Source organism: Coenobita brevimanus, chromosome 33 (genome assembly GCF_032717465.1).
Source record: "Coenobita brevimanus isolate Jiangsu-jjx chromosome 33, ASM3271746v2, whole genome shotgun sequence".
Lineage (NCBI taxonomy): Eukaryota > Metazoa > Arthropoda > Malacostraca > Decapoda > Coenobitidae > Coenobita > Coenobita brevimanus.
The window spans coordinates 42,329,370-42,353,244 of NC_136986.1; positions in this window are offsets into that span (position 1 = coordinate 42,329,370).

Genomic DNA, 23,875 nt, shown 5'->3' on the forward strand with positions numbered 1-23,875 from the left:
CTTACACACACACACACACACACACACACACACACACACACACACACACACACACACACACACACACACACACACACACACACACACTATTACTGATTTATGTTTCTCTTTCTCTCTCTTGGCCTTAACACACACACACACACACACACACACACACACACACACACACATTTACTATTATTGATTTAAGTTCTCTCTCTCTCTCTCTCTCTCTCTCTCTCAAAAGCTGATTAGATAGGTGAGCGGTTTGGGTGGACGGGAGCGACAGTTCGTTAACCTGTCGGCGGGGCGGTTAGTTTCCGTTAACGTTTTAAAAGTTTGAATTCGTTCACTCCGTTCCCCCTTGGACTGGTTTTAAATCTGAGTCATGAGTCGGTGTTCTTGACGGTTATGGAAGCTCCCTAACACCTCTTCCTTACTGGTTTATTTTTTTTATACGGCTGGGTAATATACTGTGGTTTTGTGTTAGTTATGCTGAGTATGGTGATATTAGAATGATTTATTTAACAAAGAAGAGGAGGGCAAGGTGTAATCCATCCATCCATCCAATCCTATGTCGCCCCACAGAGGAGCGTAGGAACCCGGGGCTAGGCAAGTTGGTCCTGACATTTATGATGAGACTGAAGGTGTAATAAGAAAATAAACCGCTTGGGAAGAGGTGTTAGTGAGCTTCCAGGACAAGAATACGAGTCCTAGTGTGATGAAATGAGGGACTGTATCTATCTGCTGGTTGGCTTATCTATTGATGTTTACCTATATACTCGAACCTAACGGATTATGATTTCTGTTTGAATGTTTGAATTACAGATTTTAAACTGTAACGTTCTAGATTTTTATTCATGTAAATTATTATTCATGATATGGTGAACTGCGGCACTATATCAGCAGATCAGTATGAAATAAGAGTAAACACGAATACAGTGCCCAGTATAATGGAATAAATAAAATGTAAAATCTGTAAGAAGGTGTAGACTAAGATGAGAGGAAAATACTGGGATACGGCCAGTGTTGATATAAGTACCGGTGACTGACTGATACCGGTACCTAACTGGGGGTAGGGAGGGGAAGGAGGAGTGGGGGAAGGACGAGAGGGGAAAGGGGAGGGGGAGGGGGAAAGAGAGGGGACGAGGGGGAGGGGGAAGGAGAAGAGAAAGAGGAGGATAGAGGGAAGGGGAGAGGGGAAGAGGGGGGAGGGAAGGGGGGAAGGGCGAGGGGGGAGGGGAGAGGGGAAGGAGAAAGGAGAAAGGGAAGAGGAGGATAGGGGGAAGGGGAGAGGGGAAGGAGGAGAGGGGAAGGGGATAAGAGGAAGAGGGGAGGAGGAAAGGAGAGGGGAAAGGGGGGGAAAAGGGACGGTGAGGGGAAGGGAGGGAGGTCACAGAGCACAACCACGTTAGATATAATTGTATCCTCCCAAAATCTGAACGAATACATAGGGGAAAAGACGAACCCATCTGAAACACCCATTACCTGACACTGGGTTTTCACTGTATTTCGCCAGCTGTCAAATTTCTTCAGATGGAACTGGGAAGATGCCTGTTTCTTTGACTACCACTCACCATCAGTATTTACGAAGTTACAGAGGAGTACAGAATTACATGAGAGTACACTGATACAGGGGTACGGAGAATTACATTGGTGTACGTGGAAATATATGGGGAGAAATGTGTGTGCGTGTGTGTGTGTGTGTGTGTGTGTGTGTGTGTGTGTGTGTGTGTGTGTGTGTTCCAAGGCTACATCAAAACAACAACCGGTTATATTGGCACAAAAACCGACTGGAACTTAGAGAGAGAGAGAGAGAGAGAGAGAGAGAGAGAGAGAGACAGAGACAGAGAGAGAGAGAGAGAGGGGGGGGGATGGCTGATTATCCAAGCATTCTCCAGTCCCCCCATCCCCAGGGAGGGTTGTGGATTGCGGAAGGGGATGCAACTACTACTACTACTACTACCACTACTAATACTACTTCTTCTTCTACTGCTACTACTACCACCAGTACCACTTCTTCTACTGGTACTACTACTACTTCTGCTATACTACTACTACTACTACTACTACTACTATTTTAGTGGTTTGCAGATAACTTTACACAGTGCTTGGGACACCTCTCGCTGTAAAGTAGGGAAAAATGACTACAGTATAAGTGTACAGATAGAGATAGATAAATAGACAGACAGATAGATAAATAGATTGATAGATAGATCGACAGATAGATAGATACACTTGTTTTAACTTGTTTTATTTGATTCCTATTTCCATATTCTAATTCATCCGTCTCTAAGTCCTGCTTCCTTGGCTGGTATTCTCGCTAGATAAGGAAGCTCCCTAACACCTCTTCCTTAGCGATTTATTTTAGGATATGGTTGGTAAAAAAAAAAAAAACTGTACGTTATTTATGTTAAGTATGACGATATTGGAAGGAATTATGTCACACAGAAGACAGTGACGTAGAGTAAATAAAATAAATCGCTATGAAAGAGGTGCTACGGTCTACTTGCCCTTTCTTTTTCTACTTCCCCTTCCCTTGTTTTCATACTCGTGTTATTTTTCTTGTTTTCTGATCTGCTGTAAACATAATGACGAAGCAGATGTGTTTGAAAGCTGATAAGGAAGTGAAGTCAACTCTCTCTCTCTCTCTCACACACACACACACACACACACACACACACACACACACAACACACACACAAAGCGACAGTCAACATACAGCTCAGCATACTCACATGGATAAATGACAAACAGCGTCTCTCTCTCTCTCTCTCTGGGAAGACACTGCCCTATGCTACGTCTTTCTCAAGTTAATCCTCTCCTCCTACGAATCTTTAAACACGACAAAGGTACCAGACATGTCCAGTGCATAAATATAACTAAATTCTTCTCTTGTGTACAGTCTAAGGATGAAGTGTGTAAATAAAAACCTAAAGCTCTTTCCTGTTTTTCCCTCCGTGTTAATAAAGACCTCAAACTCTTCCCTCCGTGTAAGTAAAGACCCTCTAACTCTTTCCTGTTTTTCCCTCCGTGTAAATGAAGACCTCAGACTCTTTCCTGTTTTTCCCTCCGTGTAAATGAAGACCTCTAACTCTTTCCTGTTTTTCCCTCCGTGTAAGTAAAGACCCTCTAACTCTTTCCTGTTTTTCCCTCCGTGTAAATGAAGACCTCAAACTCTTTCCCGTTTTCCCTCCAACCCATTCCTATCCACTTGTCGATGTGAACCATGCATATTTGGTACTGTCTTCCTATTTCCCATCTTCCTTCGTTCCTAATTCACCAAATCTCACCCCCAATATACCTGGCTTCTTCCACAACTGTCTGAGACGGAGAAAAACATGGTAGGTTGCCAGAGGAGACCGTGGTTGTGTTTGCCAAGAGGCAGGGGGTGTGGGAAGGAGAAATAAAACGCGGCCTGACTACACCTCCCTACTCGCTAGAAACAAAACACACCCACGCCACGTCACACACACACACACGCACACGCCCCCGTCGCGTCACGTCACACGCACACCAAACACGCCCCCGTCACGTCACACACGCCAAACACACCCCTGTTACGTCACACACACACACGCCCCCGTCACGTCACATACACACCAAACACACCCCCGTCGTCACACACACACACACACACACACACACACACACACACACACACACACACACCTGTTACGTCACACACACACACACGCCCCCGTCACGTCACATACACACCAAACACACCCCCGTCGTCACACACACACACACACACACACACACACGTACGCGCGCGCCTGTCCTCACGTCTACTTGCAACCAAACACACCCACACTGCCACATTGTTTCATCTACTTAGAAGAATGTGTGTGTGTGTGTGTGTGTGTGTGTGTGTGTGTGTGTGTGTGTGTGTGTGTGAGAGAGAGAGAGAGAGAGAGAGAGACTTGGACAAAGACACAAGGGTAACACCTGAACCTGTTTTCGCCAGGTCACTGTTTCAATCCAGTTCAATAAGGATATCCTAAAATTACAGTCCTCTGATTGGGGAAAAAAGTGAGCACAGTGAAGGGGCAAAAACACTCACAGTACAATATACACATAGAAAAATAGACAGATAGGTAGGTTGGTAGGCAGACAATGTAAAAAAGACAGATAGTTAGGTTGGTAGACAGATAAAATATGTAAAACAGACAGATAGTAGGGTTGGCAGAGAGACAGAAAATGGAAAAAAGACAGATAGGAAGGTTAGCAAACAGACAGATAGAATATGTAAAAAAGACAGATAGGAAGATTAGCAGACAGACAGAATCTTCTTCTTTCGGCTCTCCCATTAGGGGTGGCCACAGCGGATCACCCGTCTCCATCTTACACTGTCTTCTGCATCTTCTTCTCTTACACCTACCACCCGCATGTCCTCCTTCACTACATCCATAAATCTTCTCTTTGGCCTTCCTTTCTTTCTCCTGCCTGGTAACTCCATTTCCAGCATCCTCCTCCTGACATACTCCTCATCCCTCCTCCACACATGTCCAAACCATCTCAGTCTCGCCTCTCTAGCTTTGTCCCCAAACTGACTTACGTGTGCTGTCCCTCTAATATGTTCATTTCTAATTTTGTCCAACCTCGTCACTCCTGGTGAAAAACGCAACATCTTCAATTCTGCTACCTCCAACTGTGCCTCCTGTCTTTTTGTCAGTGGTACTGTCTCCATTCCGTACAACATGGCTGGCCTTACTACAGTCTTATAAACCTTCCCTTTCGTTTCTGCAGAGACCCTTCTGTCACAGGTCACTCCTGTCACCTCTCTCCACCCACTCCATCCCTCCTGCACTCTCTTTTTTACCTCTCTACCACACTCTCCGTTACTTTGTACAGTTGACCCCAAGTATTTGAATTCATCTACCTTTGCCACCTCTACACCTTGCAGTCTCACGGTTCCCCTGTCATCTCTCTCATTTACACACATGTTATGAGTCTTGCTTCTGCTTACTTTCATTCCCCTTCTCTCCAGTGCATATATCCAACTCTCAAGCTCTGCCTCAGCTTCCTCCCGGCTCTCACTACATATCACAATGTTGTCCGCAAACATCATTGTCCAGGGAGGCTCCTGTCTAATCTCATCTGTCGATCTGTCCATCACCATTGCAAACAAGAAGGGGCTCAAAGTCGATCCTTGATGCAATCCCACCTCCACCTTGAAACTCTCAGTCATTCCTACTGCACATCTCACTGCTGTTACACTATCGTCGTACATATCCTTCACCACCCTCACGTACTTCTCTGCCACTCCTCACTTTCTCATACAGTACCACAGCATAAGCCTTCTCCAAATCTATAAACACACAATGCAACTACTTCTGGCCTTCTCTGTACTTCTCCATCACCATTCTCAAAGCAAATATGGCGTCTATAGTACTTCTCCCTGGCATGAAACCAAATTGCTCCCCGCAGATCCTCACTTCTCTTCTCAGCCTACTCTTTCCCATATCTTCATTGCATGGCTGATCAGTTTTATACCTCTGTAGTTGCTGCAGCACTGCACATCACCCTTGTTCTTGAAAATCGGAACTAGAATACTTTTTCTCCTCTCCTCCGCCATCCTCTCACCCTCCAGGATTTTGTTAAACAATCTGGTAAACCACGTCACAGCCATCTCTCCTAAGCTCCTCCATGCTTCCACTGGTATACCATCTGGGCCCACTGCCTTGCCATCCTTCATCCTCTTCATCGCATTCCTCACTTCCTCTCTGCCGATCTCTTGCACTTCCTGACTCACTACCTCTAACTCTTCCAACCTTCCCTCTCTCATATTTTCTATATTCATCATCTCTTCGAAATACTCCATCCACCTTCTTAGTACACTCTCCTCACTTGTCAGTACATTGCCATCTGCATCCTTTATCATTCTAACATGCTGCACATCCCGCCCAGCTCTGTCTCTCTGCCTGGCTAATCGGTACAGGTCTTTTTCCTCTTCTCTGCTATTCAACCTCTCGTACAGCTTCTGGTATGCCTTTTCTTTTGCCTTAGCAACCTCATTCTTGGCTATGTTCCTCGTCTCCTTATACTCACGAATGCTTTCTTCGTCTCTGTGTCTATCCATATTCTTCCTTGCCTGCTTCTTCCTGTTTATGCTATCCTGTACGTCCTCATTCCACCACCAAGTACGTAAACAAGACAGACAGGTTGGTAGACAAACAGACAAAATATGTAAAAAAGACAGATAAGCTAGATAGATTGGTAGACAGACAATGTAAAAAAGACAGACAGGTAGGTTGGCAGACAGACAGACAGAATATGTAAAAATGAGACAGATAGATTGGTAGACAGAATATGTAAAAGGACAGATAGGTAGATTGGCAGACAGACAGAAGGAATAATTATGTAAAAAAGACAGATAGGTAGGTTGGCAGACAGACAGAAAGAATAATTATGTAAAAAAGACAGATAGGTAGGTTGGTAGACAGACAGAAAGAATAATTATGTAAAAAAGACAGATAGGTAGGTTGGTAGACAGACAGACAGAATACGTAGAAAAAAAAAGCTCTACAAAGAAGTGAAAAAAAAAAAGAGGTGAGGCAGAAATAAAAAAAAGTGCTATATCTTTACCACCCTGTATGTCCTCAGTCTGAAGGGATTACTTAAGTTTTTCCCTAAGATAAATAACAGCCTGACGAAAGAATAAGATCAGTAAGACTCAACTAAAAAATGGGCTTCAGGAAAATAAAGACACTGACATCTACATAGGACTAATACGAATGAAGAAGTAAATAAATAAAGGCCTGTGACACTTAAAAGGAAGGTGTGCGTGTGTGTGTGTGTGTGTGTGTGTGTGTGTAAGAGAGAGAGAGAGAGAGAGAGAGAAAGAGAGAGAGAGACCGGTTTTAAAAGGAAGGTGTGTGTGTGTGTGTGTGTGTGTGTGTGTGTGTGTGTGTGTTAGAGAGAGAGAGAGAGAGAGAGAGAGAGAGAGAGAGAGACCGGTTTTAAAAGGAAGGTGTGTGTGTGTGTGTGTGTGTGTGTGTGTGTGTGTGTGTGTGTGTGAGAGAGAGAGAGAGAGAGAGACCGGTTTTAAAAGGAAGGTGTGTGTGTGTGTGTGTGTGTGTGTGTGTGTGTGTGTGTGTGTGTGTGAGAGAGAGAGAGAGAGAGAGAGAGAGAGACCGGTTTTACCCTGGCCTTCCTCCTTACCATCCTACCTCTCACAACGAGAGAGAGAGAGAGAGAGAGAGAGACCGGTTCTACCCTGACCTTCTCTCTTACCATCCAACCTCTCACCTTCACAAGAAGAAAATTTAGCTGAATATTACTACAAGGATTGACACTCTCAGGTTCCTATAACTCTCTCTCTCTCTCTCTCTCTCTCTCTCTCTCTCTCTCTCTCTCTCTCTCTCTCTCAGCTGAATAAAATCGTCTGGCGTTAGATGGAATGAAATAAGAGAGGTGAGTTGACGATTGGAGGGGTTAATTGATGGTAGGTGAAGGGAAAATGTGTGTGTGTGTGTGTGTGTGTGTGTGTGTGTGTGTGTGTGTGTGTGTGTGTGTGTGTGTGTGTGTGTGTGTGTGTGTGTGTGTGTGTGACAAAGAGACAGAGAGAAAGTGAGGCGGGGATGGACAGATGGCAAATTACACCAAGTTAAAATGAACAGATTATATAGCCATTTACTCGAAGCTGCCCCTCACCTTACCATTACTGAACCACTCAGCATTTAAGAAGGATGGATGATTTAACCTGACATTTTATAATTTATGTAATCCTCATTTTTTTTTATGTGCATAATTACTCCTCTCTTATCCCTGACTCTCTCTCTGTCTTTACTCCTCTCTTATTCCTAACTCTGTCTGTCTGTCTGTCTGTCCTTGTCTCTGTCTGTCTGTCTGTCTGTCTGTCTGTCTCTCTCTCTCTCTCTCCCTCTCTTGCCACACGCCTTTATCTTGGGGTAAACTTTATATATCTTAGAGTAAACTTTATATATCTTGGGGTAAACTTAATATATCTTAGGGTAAACTTTATATCTGTTGGGGTAAACTTAACATATCTTAGAGTAAACTTTATATATGCTGGGGTAAACTTAATATATCTTAGGGTAAACTTTCCACATACTGAGGTAAGCTTTACATATCTTGGGGTAAACTATACACATATTGGGGTAAACTTTAACTAGCTGCATATCTTGGAATAGGCTTCAGGTTACGGTATACTTCAGATATGCCGGAGTAAGGATTGCATACCCTGAGAGCAACTATACTCGTGTAGCCTACTAGGGTAAACTTCCCCCCTCATGAGGTAAATTTTATGTATACTGGACAAGGTTTACTATCTGGGGAAGCGAGGTTACCATTCTTATCCCCGTGTTACCTTATGCACATAATTTAGGATAGTTGAGTACAAAGCATTTTATCAAGCAAGAGAGTGTACTGTAGAGAGAGGTTAAATGAAGCCGGTATTCTGCTAAGGTTAGGAAGCTTACTTAACACTTCTTCCTTACCGATTTATTTCTGATTCTGGTCCGTTACTTTATCCTTGTGTGTTATTCATGCCGTCTATGTCGATAATGAAAAGACACAAGAAGCAAACCAGGGGATATTAATGAGTAGTGCGGAAAATAAATCGGTAAGGAAGAGGTGTTTGGTAAGGAAGAGGTGTTTGGTAAGGAAGGGGTGTTTGGTAAGGAAGGGGTGTTTGTTAAGGAAGGGGTGTTTAATGAGGAAGGGGTGTTTGGTAAGGAAGGGGTGTTTGGTAAGGTAATGAGGAAGGGGTGTTTGGTAAGGAAGGGGTGTTTGGTAAGGAAGGGGTGTTTGGTAAGGAAGGGGTGTTTGGTAAGGAAGGGGTGTTTGGTAAGGAAGGGGTGTTTGGTAAGGAAGGGGTGTTTGGTAAGGAAGGGGTGTTTGGTAAGGAAGAGGTGTTTGGTAAGGAAGGGGTGTTTGGTAAGGAAGGGGTGTTTGGTAAGGAAGGGGTGTTTGGTAAGGAAGAGGTGTTTGGTAAGGAAGGGGTGTTTGGTAAGGAAGGGGTGTTTGGTAAGGAAGGGGTGTTTGGTAAGGAAGGGGTGTTTGGAAACCTCCTTAACCCAGGGTACTCACCACACTGCGTTCCGATTTCATCCTGGCTTGAGATGGTGCTTTTCCCTGCATGGCGGCGACTTCTGGGTACGTGCCTGATCTCACACTCGGTACCAGGAACAAGATATGCCTTTCACGTCCACAGGCACACTTGAATATGGACTAAAACGTTCAGACACACTTGAATATGGACTAAATCGTTCTTGGAAGTGCGTTAAGATGTTTGTTCTTCTCGGTAACCTGATATTCTTAAGGGAACCGCGATTTGAAACAGGTTCTGTCCGCTATATCGAGGGATTGACGTCGCTTACACTACCAAACCCTCACAGGTCCTCGTTTCTCACTTTCCTGAGTTTGGAAAATAAGAAAGTATATGATTTTTTAAAGAGATTATTTACTGGTACACTCTTGTCCTTTCCACTCGTTCTACAAGTATAATAATAATAATAATAAAAATGAAAGTTTTGTGATTACCACATTATTTTCTTGCTTTTGATTGAGACGTAAGGGAAAGTATGATTGCTTTTAGCTCAAGAAAACATTCCATACATTAACGTTTTTTCCTTTTTCTTTACTCGTTTGTTTTTCACTAGCTGGATTTGCAATAGTACCTGAGATAGTTCACAAGGTCTTTATTGTTTTCCCCACTTGTCAAGGCGATAGTCACCTCTACGATAGTGTTCTTGACTATTAAAATTCGTAATGTTTTTCACTAGTTACTAATGCGTTGCGATAGTCTTTAAAGCGTTACATTTGCTCGTTCACTAGATACGATAACGATGGTACGAGTCTCACACAGGCTACCACACTTCTGCACTGTACGATAGCGATAGTACGATAGTCTTAGATAGAACACCAATTCCTTCTTGTTCTTCACCACACGATAATAACACGATAGTCTTTTTAGATAGTCGACCAGCTTCCTTCTTCTTCCCTAATACGATAACGATAGTGCGATAGTCTTCTGAGATAGTCAACTACATTTCTTCCTGTTTTTCATATACAGTATATAAGTCCACGACAATTTTCTAAGTTCATAAAATCTTGACCTGGCCACTCTCTCTTGCTGGTCCTCGTGCTGAATGGAGGCTGGCTCACTTATTTACCCTGTTGGAGGAAAGGTGTATTAGTTAGGGGCTGGTTACACACACACACACACACACACACACACACACACACACACACACACACACACACACACACACACACACACACCTTGACAACTACCCCTTCTCTCATAGGCTATCTTGGAACTACCTCCCCTCTCTCTCACTCTCATACCACAGCCCTTCCAGGAATAACATTGTCTCGTGGTAGCAAGACTTTAATAAACAAGAAGCGGTGCCAAGGCACAGCAAACCCGTCCCCGACAGTTAATTTAGTGCCGACGTATAAACACAACAGGATATCTAGCCACAGATGTCACATATCAAATTTGGAAAAAACTAGGTGAAAATTGACGATTCCATAGTCATTTGAAATTTTGGGATCGATCCACCTGACACTGACCCCCCTACCGCTAACTGGGGGGGTGACTCCCCTAATGTAATAAGGAATGTTATAGGATGCAGATTTCAAAGATGCATCTTTAGGATTTGGTTTCATGTCAGTATGACGAATTTGAAAGGGATTATGGATTTTTTATTTTACATTTTTTGGGCCTACAGCCTAAGCCTTGGACCAATTTGGCCCCAGATTTAATCAGGTGATCAGAAAGTCACAGCCCACCATCCCTGTAGTTTTAGTTAAAATCCCACCAGTAGTTTTCGCGTAAAATTGTAAACAGGTATACAAACAGACAGAGACAGACAGACAGACAGACAAACAAACAAACAAACAGACAAACCGAGGGAAAACAATACCCGTCCCCGAGCCCCTCCAGGGAGGGGAGGGGTAATAAGTCTGAATGGGATATACAAACAAGTAAGTCAGATCAACGATTTCAAAACCACCAACACTAATTTTGATGAGAAGGTGGAGAAGAAGATTGATGATGATGATAAGAAGGTGGTGAAGGAGAATGATGATGATGATGATGATGATGATGATGATGATGATGATGATGAAGTTGTTGTTGTTGTTGCCCACCATCATCTAAACCGTGAACCCCGTGGACTGCAGGATAGATGCCCTTCTCCGGCAATCCACCATCCTCCTTTCTGGGGATGGGTAAGTAGATAAATGTTTGTATACGCAGGCAGTTAAGTCCCTTGGTTATATCAGTGCCACCACACGAAGGCGCCCCTCTCCCACACCTCAGGCCAATAATAAAACTCAAAGAATAACTCAACAATTGGCCAACATCAAGTAAAAGCACTCGTCTTCAGTAATAGCCGTAGCACATGTCAAGCTGATGGAGTGTATGCTTAAAATAAATGATGTTGTTGAGAGAGAGAGAGAGAGAGAGAGAGAGAGAGAGAGAGAGAGAGAGAGAGAGAGAGAGAGGGCAGTTCTTATGATTGTGTGTGTGTGTGTGTGTGTGTGTGTGTGTGTGTGTGTGTGTGTGTGTGTGTGTGCTGAATGTGGGAGTATGTGTACTGTATGCGTAACTGAGTGTGTGTGTGTATGTGTGTGTGTGTGTGTGTGTGTGTGTGTGAGAATATGTACTATATGCGTAACTGTGTGTGCGTGTGTGTGTGTGTGTGTGTGTGTGTGTGTGTGTGTGTGTGTATGTGTGTGTGTGTGTGTGTGCAGGATACTCAAGGACAACATCATACTATCACTCACTGTCTACATACTCACCCAGGCTACTCTCCACAAGTAAACTAAATCTACACACACCTCTCTTGTGACCTTATATTTTCCACTTGCGTAGCGATTTGCTCAGTTAACCCCTTCACTACGGTGATGAGGTGCCTTGAAGGACGCACTGGTGAAAGAATAGACAGATAAAAAAAAAATGGGAAAGAGAAAGAAAGATAGAAGGAAAGAAGGAAGAAAATGAATAAGAAAGATAAAGAAAAAAAAGGAAAAATGAGGAAGAAAGAAAAAGAGCGAAGAAAGAACATGAAAAAGAAAGAATAAGGAGGTAAAAAGACCAAAAATGAAAGACAAAAAGAAAAAGAAAAAAGAGAAAAGGGCTGATTTTAACAAGACGTGCAAGGGAGTGCCCTAGGACCACGAGTACCGGTAACAGCATCTGAGGGCTTGTATTTTGAGGCTTTTGAGATGTCGTAACACTTTTCCCTTTGTGATTTAATCTGTATACTACGCCTCAAATTCAACTTAAGTGATTTTGATGCAGACTTGAGTTGGTCTTGCCCCCCTTAACTTGGCCTCTGACCTATTCTCATACTCCAATCTTCAGCCTTTCCTGACCCTCAACAGTTCCAAAGTTTCGAAATCAAGACAAAGCTGTTTATAGGTCCATATTCTCCTTGCTCGAATTGGCTCCCTAACACCTCTTCCTAAGTGATTTATTTTGCTTATGATACGTTACTATCGTCCTTTGTTTTTAAATCATTCTAATATTGCCATACTCTGTCTAAATATGGTACAAAATATTAACCAGCCGGATCCAAAAATAAATCGCTAAGGAAGAGGTGCTAGGGAGCTTCCTTACCCGACGAGAATACGGGTCATCGTGTCCAGCCTTTGACCTTGACCAAACAGACCTTGACCTTGGACTGCTACCAATACTGAATCATTTTTTTTTTCTTTTCCTAACCGTAACTTCCCTTATTTCCTCACCTGTTTCTCTCATCAAAACTTCCATCTATTTCTCTCCTCATCTCAACTTCCTCCCCTATTTCTCTCAACTTTCACTATTTTCTCACCTGTTTCTCTCCTCATCTCAACTTCCTCACCTATTTCTCTCATCTCAACTTCCTCTCACCTATTTCTCTCCTTACCTCAACTTCCTCTCACCTATTTCTCTCCTATTCATCTCAGTTTCCTCCATTTTCTCACCTGTCTCTCTCCTCATCTCAACTTCCTCTCACCTATTTTATTCCTCATCTCAATTTCCTCGATTTCCTCACCTATTTCTCTCATCTCAACTTTATCTTCTCACGTACTCCCTCCTCCTTATCTCAGCTTTCCCTTTTTGCTCAACTATTTCTCTCCTTATCTCAACTTTTTTTCCTCTTTTTCTCCTCCTCATCTCACCTTCCTCTATCATCTCCCCCATTTCCCTCCTCCTCATCTCACCTTCCTCTATTCTCTCACCTATTTCCCTCCTCCTTATCTCACCTTCCTCTATCATCTCACCTATTTCCCTCCTCCCTATCTCACCTTCCCCTATGATCTCACCTATTTCCCTCCTCCCTATCTCACCTTCCCCTATGATCTCACCTATTTCCCTCCTCCCTATCTCACCTTCTTCTATCATCTCACCCATTTCAATCCTCCTCATCCCACCTTCCTCTATTCTCTCCCACATTTCCCTCCTCCTCATCTCAACTTCCTCTATTATCTCACCCATTTCTCTCCTTATCTCACCTTCCTCTATTATCTCACCCATTTCCCTCCTCCTTATCTCACCTTCCCCTATGATCTCACCCATTTCCCTCCTCCTCATCTCACCTTCCTCTATTATTTCACCCATTTCCCTCCTCCTCATCCCAACTTCCTCTCACCTATTTCTCTCCGTATCTCAACTTCCTATTTCTCTCATCTCAACTTCCCCTCACCTATTTCCCTCCTCATCTCACCTGCCTCTATTATCTCGCCTATTTCCCTCCTCCTTATTTTCCCCTCCAGCCCGTACGTCAACCTTCACCCAGCGTCCTTCCTGATGCCCATAAAAAGACAGCCAACAAACCCTGAGGACAGGGCGAACGGCGGCCATGTTTGTTTGGGTGACGGGGCAGCTTCCGACGACGTGATGTTCGACTCCTTCCGCAGCGCCAAATTTCGTCTACAGCACCTTAACACCTTCCTGTATGCTACTGATGCAAAGTATATCAATAGTAGAAAGATGCAGGTATCTTAAAAGTGAATATAAAGACGCAATCTGCAAAACAAATCGCTAAAATAAGGACGTAAACACTGTGGTCTTAGTCAACATCTTAACACCTTCCTGTATGCCACTGATGCAAAGTAGGTCGATAGTAAAAAGATATAAGTACTGTACAAGTGGATATAAACAAGCAATGTGCAAAATAAATAGCTAAAATAAGAATGTAAGTGTTGTGGTCTCTTAAGAAACACCTTAACACCTTCCAGTATGCTACTGGTGCAAAGTATATTGATAGTAAAACGACGTAAGTACCACACAAGTAAATAACACGGCCAAATATGCAAAATAAATCGCTAAAATAAGGATGTAACGGGCGCTGTGATCTTAGTCAACACTTCAACACCTTCCTGTATGCCACTGATGCAAAGTATGTCGAGAGTAAAAAGATGTAAGTACTGAACAAGTGAACAGAGAGGCTCAATATGCAAAATAAACTGCTAAAATAAGGAATTAAGTGTTGTGGTCTCCAAGCCAACAAGAATGGCAAGAAAAGAAACACAGGAACTCATTTTATTACCAACCCCTGCCAGCAAGGTCATGCATTTTAAATTTAAATTTGTATATGCAGAGAATATAATTTTAAACTTACTGGCCCACCAGTTCTGGAAACATACATGTGATTCATTTTCCATCGTAACTTGTTTTGAAGGAAGAACTAGACATGTGACGTGTGCATTATTAATTTATCGGTACGTTATAAAAAAAAAATAGTGATGATGATGCTTTGGGTGTCTGCCCTTTCCTCTCTTCCTTCCTCTTCCGCCTTTCTTTCCTTCATTCTTTCCACTTCCTTGTGCCTACGGGTGACTTTACTGTACACTCCCTCTTCTGCCTTTCTTTCATTCTTTCCTCTTCCTTCTGCCTGTGGGTGACTCTACACTGAGTGACAAGCCAAATGGATTCCTGTACACCAGGAAACCATTTACTATGCTGGGTGGTAACCATATAATCAAATTATGGCACCTAGTGGTTTAGTGGGTAATTGTTGCGCTCCAATCGGATTGAGCCAGTGAAGGTTTATATCCATGGGATGGTTGGGGTTTATTGCTCACGTAATGCCACTCAGGGATGAGTGTGGCTGGTCACTCTTATCTTAAATGTCAGGACCAATTTGCCTAGCCCCGGGCTCCTACACTCATCATTGGGTGGCATTGGATTGGATGATGGATGGATAATAAAAACAAAAACAACAACAACAATAATAAGAATCATGATCATCATCATCAAAATAATAAATTTTCTGGTGTTATCTAATACCTATATTTGTTGCAAGAATAAAAGACATGGGAATATTCCGCACATTCCCAGTCCTTCCTAGACAAACAAAACACTACAACACAAATATTCTCCTCGATTAACATTAAAATGATTCTCAGTTTAACAGAATCCGGACACTGAGATGTAAAAGGGGACTCCACTGTTGCCAACCACCCATATCACTACCGTAAATCTGGAAATGCGGCTCGTAAATATATGGCCAAGGACAGTGGTGAGGTAGACTACAGCAGAGTTGCCATATGTTTTTTACTCGACTCTAAGCGTATACGGGGGTTTACCGGAGCACAGGGGTGCCACATCTCCATTTTCTACTGAACGGTCCGGTTATTCGAGGATTTTACCGCATATCCGGGCAAATGTGCTATGCTGCTAACCGGACTTTTGCACCAGAACCGTAAGGATATACAAACATATTTCAATGACATCCCTATCTCTCGAAAAGAGGATGGTGGATGCAGTAAAGGGGTAACTTAAGCCTGCCCACTGGATTTACTTATACAATCAGATGAGACTGGGGATGCAGCTACTACTACTACTACTACCACCACCTCACCACCATTACCACTATTACTACTACTACTACCACCACCTCACCACCATTACCACTATTACTACTACTACTACTACCACCACCTCACCACCATTACCACTATTACTACTACTACTACCACCACCTCACCACCATTACCACTATTACTACTACTACTACCACCACCTCACCACCATTACCACTACTACTACTACTACTACTACTACTACCAACACCTCACCACCATTACCACTACTACTACTACTATTACTACTACTAATACGAACCCTTTCAACCCAATTATATTCTTCGTATTTTATTCTATTACTTTTTTTTTTATGGTCTCTTATTGAAAAGGTTAAGGCAAAAATTAACTTACATTTACCCATCCCAGTTCGAAATCTCTCTCCTTTGCTAAATAAAATCATCAAAGAACACCAGCAATAAAGCAAATTTTACCTCATCTCACAGAAAAGGTCAAATTCGCACAGGTTACCAATTCGCACTATGTTTCTTAACCGTCCTTTAAATCAGCATCAGCATTAACACCGCCGACACCATCACCACCACCACCAGCTCATCATCACCACTACCAACACACCACCACATCATCACCACTACCACCACCACCACAACCTCATCATCGCCACCACCTCATCACCACCACCACCTCATCATCACCACTATCAACATCATCATCACCACCACTACCATCACCACCACCACAACCTCATCATCACCACTACCATCACCACCACCGCAACCTCATCACCACCACCACCACCATCATCATCGTCGTCAATGTCATCAACCTGCCACCTTTCACTCAAAGGTGAGATGAAGCTGGGGAGAGAGAGAGAGAGAGAGAGAGAGAGAGAGAGAGAGAGAGATCATGCCATTCAAACATGCCACACACTCATACACTAATCAGTTTAACCCCTTCCTGCTTGACCCCACCTCACAAGCATCACCATCCACACATACAATAGGCACTTCAAATCACTCAGCCACTCCCACGATTGTTAAAATGGGGATGCCAAACTCTAACATGGAAGCCTCCGTGCAAAATCCATCTAATCAGTTCGCTATCTCAGTCATATCAATCACCATCCACACATACGATATACATCTCTCATTTATCAGTCACGTCAACAAATTCAGAACAGAGAAGGATGTGACAAAATCTGACACGGGCGCCTCCGTACAAAATCCATCTAATCAGGTCGATATCTTCTTAATTTGCCACATCAACCTCCACACCTCTTTCACATAGTACAGTCTAACCTCCTCCCACATGGAAACTCATATATGCCCTTTTCACCTCCACACCTCTTTCACATAGTCCATCACATTCATACGCCTCCCACATTCAGACTCACATATGCCCATTTCAGCTGCATACCTCTCCTTCTCACATATTCCTTCACGTCTTCCTGCCGCATGCAAACTCTTTCACATACGCCCTTTTCACCTCCATACCTCTCTTTCTCACATATTCCTTCACATCTATCCTCCTGCCACATTCAAACTCATTCACATATGCCCTTAACACCATACATCTCTTCCTCACAGTTCTTTAATCTAACCTCCTCCCACATTCACTCACTCACATATGCCCATTTCAGTTGCATACTTCTTCTCACATATTCCTTCACATCTATCCTCCTCCTACATTCAAACTCATTCACATATGCCTTTTTCAGCTGCATACTTCTCTTTCTCACATATTCCTTCACATCTATCCTCCTCCTACAAACTCACTCACATATACCCATTTCACCACCCTAGTCCCTCTTTATGTCCATTCTCTCCTTACCATACCATCTAAGCATACTCGACTCTTCAATATATGCCATACATTGATAACAATATTACCATAAAAACAAAAAGTAGAAAGCTTCATAATTCAAACTAGTCAAATTCCACTTTAAACTCAAATCTAACACTGAAATCTAAAATCTTCTAAATTCAAATCTGCCTCTAAATGCGCACTTCAGATAAGGAACTTGCCATATCTTACTACTTTTACATTACAGTCGTTTTGGCAATTTAAATGTCAACTGACAGCTTATCGCGTGCACTGAAACTCAAACAAAACAGTCAAACAGAAGGTACCTCCCGGAGTATTTTGACTGGGCTACGTAATCACCACACACACACACACACACACACACACACACACACACACACGTCATACACAGTATTGCTTTTCCACATGAAGCACGTATACAAGTAGGTAAGAATGGAAATCCGTTTAACCTACATAATACGGCCGATACGGTAAGCATAAGAAAATGAAGTTAAGCATGTAAACAGATGGTCAGGTGATTTTTTGTTTTGGCAACGCTTACCTGGAACGCAAAATTGAATCTGCTCGCATATTACTGTACAAACTATTACCATAAGAAAAAGTTTATACAGGATTCACGCATGTTACGAGCCACAGAAATAAAAATCTCTGTCCTACATGATTCTACAAAGCGAAAAGGCACGTAGGACTCCGCGAGATAAAAACACGTGTTACGTACCTCGTCACAAATTGGAACACACGTACACTCACACCCGTGGATCACTCGCTACTGACCCTCTCCTCCTCCGTCCTGTCGCAGAAAATGGGATGCTGGTGTCGTGTTGCAGGCTAGTATTTTTTATCTTATTTTTCTGTGCTCTTAAAAAACATAGGGAATAATCAGTGAGAAAATGCCCCATGGAAATAAAAGCATTATAGAACAAAGCACTCCACCTGAAGTATTTATGTTTGGAGAGAAAATAATGCCTCAGTATATTCGAAAGTTTCCTCCTTCTCTCTCTCTCTCTCTCTCTCTTGCAAGGTTGCAGGCTATTGTTTTTATCGGATTATATTGTGAACACTAACACACAATAACTGGTGAAAAAATATTCCTCTGGCGTTTGAATTTACATCCTTCGAGAAATGGTATAAGTGAGGGACGCCTCCATACGGTAGCATCAACATGACCTGGCGGGGAAGCTGCCTGGTTATACAAACGAATCTCAGTCCCTCCCTATCCCCAAAAGGAAGATGGTGAGCTGCAAAATGGAAACTTCGTAATGTAGTCCACCAGTTTCATGTGTCTGATGATCCTGGGGTTACAACATTTACTACTACTGCTACTACTACTACTACTCCTACGGCTACTACTACTACTACTACTGCTACGACTACTACTACTACTTCTTGATATAGACAAATTACCTACGAAGGTATGTCAGCTTCTATGGGTGGATCACAACTACTATGGTACTGTACTACTACTACTAGTGCTACGACTACTACTACTACTATTGCTACTACTACTACAACTAATACTAATACTACTGCTGCTAGTACTACTGCTACTACTACTACTGCTACTACTACTACTTACTACTACTATTACTACTAATACTACTACTGCTGCTGCTACTACTACTGCTACTACTACTACTACTAAGTTCGAGAAATGGTGCCTACGAGCGTTTTTTTTTTCTTTTGTCTCTATTTATGCAGGCCAAAATCACTAATAAGAGACAATAATTATTACTTAAAATATATCTCTCGAGCAATGACATAAAAAAAAAAACTAACTTCTCTGTGGCCGTCCATATGCTGTAAAAAAAACTTATATGGGATTTTAACGCCCTGTGAGTTATGAGTCGTGTGTGTTTAAGTTACTATATTTAGGCCAAATTAAAGTAAAAAGAGTCCATCCATCCATCCATCATCCAATCCTACGTTGCCCTACGAGGAGCGCAGAAGCCCGGGGCTAGGCACTTGGTCCTGACATTTAAGATGAGAGTGACCAGCCTCACTCATCCCTGAGTGGCATTACGTGAGCAATGAACCCCAATCACCCCTTGGATATAAACCTTCACCGGCTCAATCCGACTGAAGCGCCTTTATTACCCACTAAACCACCAGGAGCCAAAATTTGGTTATATGGTTACCACCCAGCGTAGTAAATGGTTTCCTGGTGTACAGGAAACCATTTGGCTTGTCACTCAGTGTACAGTCACCCACAGGCAGAAGGGAGAGGAAAGAATGAAGGAATGAAAGACAAGACGGGTAACTTTACACTCTCTCTTCTGTCTTTCATTCCTTCATTCTTTCCTCTCCCTTCTGCCTGTGGGTGACTGTACACTGAGTGACAAGCCAAATGGTTTCCTGTACACTAGGAAACCATTTACTACGCTGGGTGGTAACCATATAACCAAATTTTGGCTCCTGGTGGTTTAGTGGGTAATAAAGGCGCTTCAGTCGGATTGAGCCGGTGAAGTTTATATCCAAGGGGTGGTTGGGGTTCATTGCTCATGTAATGCCACTCAGGGATGAGTGAGGCTGGTCACTCTCATCTTAAATGTCAGGACCAACTGCCTAGCCCCGGGCTTCTACGCTCCTCATGGGGCAACGTAGGATTGGATGATGGATGGATGGATGGACTCTTTTTACTTTAACTTGGCCTAAAACTACCATCTCTCCGTCTTCAATGATGAGCTGTAACAACAGATTAACCCTTGAATATGATGTTAGTCATGAAGAAGTGCTACAGGAAAGGTGGAGAAAAGTAGTATTGTCTCTTTCTGCCTGCCTTTGATCTACAAAAAAAAAATAAAATGCGTCGCAAAAGGACGAAAATCTGGGTCAAATTAGTGTGAAAGAACTATAATCTCTCTCTCTCTCTCTCTCTCTCTCTCTCTCTTACCTTATTTACGCAAACATGGCCTAAAATTTACATCTCTCCATCTTGAATGCTGAAGTTTAACAACGGATTAACACTAGCTTATGGTGCTAGTCACGAACAAGTGAAAAGGCTATAGAGCGGTAGTATAGCCTTTCTCCACCATTGTGCTTCGTGTAAATGCTGGAGAGAGAGAGAGAGAGAGAGAGAGAGAGAAAATCTGGGCCGACTTTGGAAGAACTACAGCAGAATTCTACCTTATTCCAACCATTGCCAGACAATTCTAACTGGCAGAGGTTAAGGCAGGTATTTGTTATGGCAACCACCCGTCGATTTACGAGGAGGCAGAATTAATCGCTAAAGGAGAGGCGTTTATACGAGGTGGTAGGTTACGATGTGTTTACTACTACTGATCCACAAACTATACTCATTAGAAAGTAGGCTGTAATATGCGGAAAAATCGCTAAGGGAGAGACATTACCCTAAATTTAAGTAACATACGAGATGGTTCAATAAATCGCTAAGGGAAAGACATTACGACCCTAAATTCAAGTATCATAAGAGGTGGTTCAACAAATCGCTAAGGGAGAGACGTTACGACCCTAAATTTAAGAATCATGGTAAAGACCCTAAATTTAAGTATCATGGCAAACACGAGGCAAAATAAGTAGCTAATGGTAGTGAGTTAAGATGTGTTTACTGCTACTGGTCCACAAACAAGCCTACTATTTGGCCTCCCACCCAAGGCCGCTCAGTGCACGAGGACCCACGCAACTTCAGTCCACTCTCCCCCCAACCCAGGACTACTTTGAACCAGCTTAGAATTGCTTTAAAGATTTTGGACCAGCTTAGAATTGCCTTGACGGACTGTGATACACTCCTCTGTGCCTTGCTAAGCTAGTGAATATTATATAGGAAAATTTAAACAAGAAATGTAGATACGTCGCACTATCCTCCCCCCGCCACTCTCCATCTAGTAGTAGTAGTAGTAGTAGTAGTAGTAGTAGCAGTAGTAATAGTAGTAGTTGCTGCAGCAGCAGCAGCAACTGATGCTGCTGTCGAAGTACAGTAGCAGTAGTGGTAGTAGTAGTAGTAGTAGTAGTAGTAGTAGTAGTAGTAGTAGCAGTAGTTGTTGTTGTTGTTGTTGTTGTTGTTGTTGCCCCAGGTTCAACTGTAATGTGAACCCAGTGGAATGCAGGCTGAAGTTACTTTCTCCTGCAGTCCACCACTCTCTTGTTTACGAATGGGAGGGGAGGGGAGGGACGCTGAATAACCAAGCAGTGGATCCGCATGGTTACACCAGTGCCACCACATGAAGGCGTTCCACTCTAGCACCGATGAGAAATGCTAATACAGGACTTTGGAAATTTTAAGCTGTAAGGATTTTTTGAAGCACCCAATAGTGGTAACTGCTTTTGATGTCTCGATGTTGTGTTGTCAAAATCTACTAAAGTTTCTGATGTATAAACAGGAGTGAAATGGAGTAAAATAGGTGTTAACGCGGTAAAATGGACACACACACACACACACACACACACACACACACACACACACACACACACACAATCAACTTTATTAACTTAGGTTTTGATTTGCAAGTGACGTGGGAGACATCACCCGTCCCTCTCCAAACTGCAATAGACAGATAGATAGAGATAAATAACAAAATACCTATAGTGTATTTACTGTAACCTGACAAATATCCTTGGCCCATTTCAGCTTGGTTGATGGCCATGTGTAGTCAGAAGGGAGGATTGATCTGACTAGTAACCAAGGAGACGCATTCCTACCTCATAACTAAGGCATCGAATTTCATGCAGCCACGACTTAGCATGCAGTTTTAAAGAATACAACCACAAGAAAAAAAAAAAGTCTATACATATACTTTATCCTCTCGCAACACTCCTGTCATAAAGCTACGAGATATACTGACAGGCTGCAAAAGGACGAAAACCTGGGCCAAAATAAGTTGCACGAACGAAAGTGTGACGTCGAGGAGACATAAACACCATTATTTTATTCTGCTACTAAGCTAAGGGAAATAAACTGCTAAAAGACGAAAATGTCTAAGTTAATGTGGACGAACAATAGGCACCAGTAGATGCGAGTTACCGTCCCTCTCTTCCCTCTCCATCCTCCTCCCCTCCCCTCCCCACGTACCCTCCTCCCATCACATCCTCCCCTCCCCACCCCACCTCCCCTTCTCCCACCTCACCCCATCCCCAACCACCTAAACGTACTCAATACCCCTTTGCCTACATTCTCATTGCCACCCAACTCACTTCCTTTCTAAATTCTTGGGTCGAGATACACACACATCTACAAACAACTCCCTCTCTCGTAGCTCAGAATATTCCCCTGTAAATTCCCTCTCGCAGCTCAGAATATTCCCTCGTAAATTCCCTCTCGGGGCTCATATCATTCCCCTGTAAATTCCCGCTCGTAAAATATTCCCTTGTATATACCCTCTCGTAGCTCAGAATATTCCCCTGTAAATTCCCTCTCGTGGCTCAGAATATTCCCATGTAAATTCCCTCTCGTAGCTCTGAATATTCCCTTGTAAATTCCCGCTCGTAGAATATTCCCCTGTAAATTTCCTCTCGTAGCTCAGAATATTCCCTTGCAAATTCCCTCTCGAAGCTCTGAATATTCCCTTGTAAATTCCCTCTCGTAGCTCAGAATATTCCCTTGTAAATTCCCTCTTGTAGCTCTGAATATTCCCCTGTAAATTCCCTCTCGTAGCTTAGAATATTCCCATGTTTCCTGTTCTTAATACGAAAATAAAGGTTTGATAATACTACGGCTCTACATGCTTTCCACAGCACTTCTTCGTGACTAGCACCAAGCTCTGATGTTCATCCCTTGTAACCTGTCGGCATTCAAGATGGAGACATAATTTCTGGTTACGTTAGTGAAAGGAGTATAGTCGAGTGTGATAAGTTGTTCATTATGGCCTACTCTACCGGTTTAAAACTAACCTATACTCCTTTCACATTTTTTTAAACAGAAGATGAAGAGAGAGGAAGGAAAAACAAATTAAATAAAAAATCCATGCACTGTTTTCGTCCTTTCGTAGTTAAATGATTGGTGCACTGTTAACCCCTCTACTTCAATGGCTTTTCCCTCAGCTGATAATCGTCTGACTGATGCAGGAATAAAATCCAAAGTACGTCCTCGTCCTGAAAAGGCTAACCCCTTGAATATATTACAATTATTATTATTATTATTATTATATTATTATTAATGCTACTACCGGTACTACTACTACTACGACCAGCACTGCTGCTACTATTACTACTACTACTATTATTATCTATTCTTGTTACCATACAATTCTTTTCAGCTTTGAGAAAACCTCTCATAGGCCTATTCCAAGTTATTTATTAAGGCTGTATATAATCCATCCATCCATCACCC